The sequence below is a fragment of the Pinus tabuliformis genome, chromosome 8, assembly GCF_031772625.1.
Source record: "Pinus tabuliformis cultivar Carrire ecotype Pingquan chromosome 8, CPIR1, whole genome shotgun sequence".
Classification (NCBI taxonomy): Eukaryota; Viridiplantae; Streptophyta; class Pinopsida; order Pinales; family Pinaceae; genus Pinus; species Pinus tabuliformis.
The window spans coordinates 1,716,483,345-1,716,486,300 of NC_142294.1; the positions used below are offsets into that span (position 1 = coordinate 1,716,483,345).

Genomic DNA, 2,956 nt, shown 5'->3' on the forward strand with positions numbered 1-2,956 from the left:
GTTTGAGGACATGGGCTAGGTCAATTATTTGACCTTGCCCATATCTTTTAATCCTAAAATATTCAAGGAATCAGAAAAATGCCCAAAAAAATCATAACTAATTTCCTATAACATTTTTCTTACAAAAAAAACATTATTGTTTTAAAAATAAACCTTATTCTTTAATTTAAGTAAACTATTAAAAATATTCTAAAATATCTTATAAAAATTAGATCTTACCATCTACATAATAATTATTAAAAATTATATTAAACTTCAAAAACCCTATTCTAAAATATTTTTATAAATTTAGAATTATATTAAAATTCTAAAACCCTCTTCTAAAATATTTTTATGAATTTACTTATTCCTCGTATTACTTAAATCTAACACCATTCTTCAAACTTATGAAGTCAATAACTACGTGTATACGGACATTTTATGTTGATAATGTGGATAAATAATTCCAAAAAAAATGAAGAGCCAAAATTCTCACCAAAAAAATCTCCCAAAATTATAATATATGGCCCAAAAATAATAAAAAATCATTGACCAATATAATACGTAATCACAATGTTAATAATTCTTAATCGTCTTCGAATACGAACCGACCTTTGTGTTCTTCACTTCTGTCTACAAGAAAACAATATAAGTGGATCTTTGTGTTTGATATAAACTAACTACCTTAATAGACCCATTGCTAGCGTTCTGAACAAGCTGTTCTCGGGGAAGACATCGATTTCCCATCTGAATCTGCTCTAGATTTTTAGAAATGGTTAAGGAGATAGGTTACTACGACGTGCTAGGAGTCAGCCCAACGGCCACTGAAACAGAGATCAAGAAAGCTTATTACATGACTGCTAGGCAAGTTCATCCTGATAAAAATCCAAATGATCCTCAAGCGTCACAAAATTTTCAGGTATTAGGAGAAGCGTACCAAGTTCTCAGTGATCCAGCACAGCGGGCATCATATGACGCACACGGAAAGGCAGGTGTATCAATGGAAATAATGATAGAGCCAGCGGCAGTTTTTGCTATGCTATTTGGAAGCGACTTATTTGAAGACTATATAGGTCAGCTTGCAATGGCTTCAATGTTTGCTTTTGATAAGTTTACTGAAGGTGGACAGACAGATATCAAGAAACTAAAAGAGAGTATGAAGGGCGTCCAAAAGGAAAGAGAAGAAAAACTTACACAGATCTTGAAAGATCGCCTTAATCTGTATGTACAAGGTGACAAGGAAGGTTTTATACAAGAAGCTAAATCTGAGGCTCAATTGCTGGGCACTGCAGGTTATGGAAGTAATATGCTGCAGACAATTGGTTACATGTATGAAAGGCAAGCGTCAAAGGAACTTGGAAAGAAGGCCATATATTTGGGTTTGCCATTTATAGCTGAATGGTTCAGAAGCAAAGTTCATTTCTTAAAATCCCAACTCACAGCAGCAACAGGTGCTTTTGCACTGCTAGGGTTAGTAGAAGATATTAAACATCAGCTGAGTACGGAGGAGGATTATTTTGAAGATGATTTGGAAGCAAATTCACAGGCCGACAGAGAATTGAATATAAACTCACTTCGGAGACAGCAGTGGGGTACAGAGGAGAATTATTGTGAAGCTGATTTGGAAGCATTTTTAGAGTCCAACAGAGAATTGATTGTGAACTCACTTTGGAAAGTAAATGTGCCTGACATTGAAGGCACCCTCTCAAATGTGTGCCGGATGGTGTTGCAAGATAAGAGTGCCAAGAAGGAAGAACTTCGAATTCGAGCAAAGGGTCTGAAGATTCTGGGAAAGATTTTCCAAACCGCAAAACTAGAAAATGAAGATCGAATTCCAGAAAAAGAGACTTCTCTTTGGTTTGGTAAGGAAGATCGCAGAAGTGATGCAAACTCTCCGGATAGATTACCAAAGAATCATCCCGGCACGGCTCCACTTTTCTCTGAGGGCTGTAGAATTGGATCGTGGTTCAGTCAATCAATGGATTCCCTTGTACGGTTTTGGAAAGGTCTTGCAGGGAAGGCTTTTCCAACCTAATTTATGTTCCAATAAAACCATTTTAATTTTTTCCATTTAATGGAATCCATATCCAATTTTATTGTTTAAATAACTCTAACGTAAGTTCTAACGATGAAGATTACTCTCACAAACAAAATAAAACATAACTAAATTAACATATATTTAAGTAATTCTAAATTTATCAAAACATGTAAATTAATATAGATTTATTTACAAATTTATAAGTCGAGAGGAATCAAATGCAAAATTTGAATAGAGATTTGCAATTTAATATATTAAATTTCTCTCAATTCTTGGTACATCAAAGAGTAAGATATATCTATACCATGTTTGGCTTTGAGCAATACACTAATAAAATATTTTAACTATAATTTTTTTTAAACTTGTTTTACATCATATTTATTTAACTGGTATTGAAATATTTCATTTATGGTTGATATTTTCCACACTCAATGTTATTACATCCCCCTCATTAAGAAATCATTTCTTCTCTCTCTATAGAGATGCATACATCAAATCATTTTGTTATCTCTATATATATAGTGTGATGCATACATCAAATCATTCTTTTTATTTGCATAATTTCAGAAAATATTCGCATAAAAAAAGGATAAGAATAAGATGTAAATAAATATTTCAACTCAGAATTACCTTCTACTATTATTTATGTTCTCGTTGAGGAGTAAAACCATAAATGTGTATGTTTGTTATTGGTTACTAATAAGATGTAAATAAATATCCCAATTGTGAATTACTTTCCATGATTATTTATGTTCTCCTTGGCATTGATCTAGGAGTAAAATAATAAATGTGTATGCTTGCTAGTGGTTACTAATAAGATGTAAATAATTATCCCAAGTGAGAATTACTTTCCACGGTTATTTATGTTCTTCACATTTATTTAGGAGAAACAATAAATGTGTATGCTTACCAGTGGTTACTAGTCACCAAAATTGTGAG

General features: G+C 32.5%; 1 pseudogene; it reads left to right on the plus strand.

The window, feature by feature from the left end:
- The first annotated feature begins 751 nt into the window (after positions 1-751).
- LOC149242901 (chaperone protein dnaJ 10 pseudogene) lies at positions 752-2,014 on the plus strand (annotated as a pseudogene).
- The last annotated feature ends 942 nt before the right edge of the window (positions 2,015-2,956 follow it).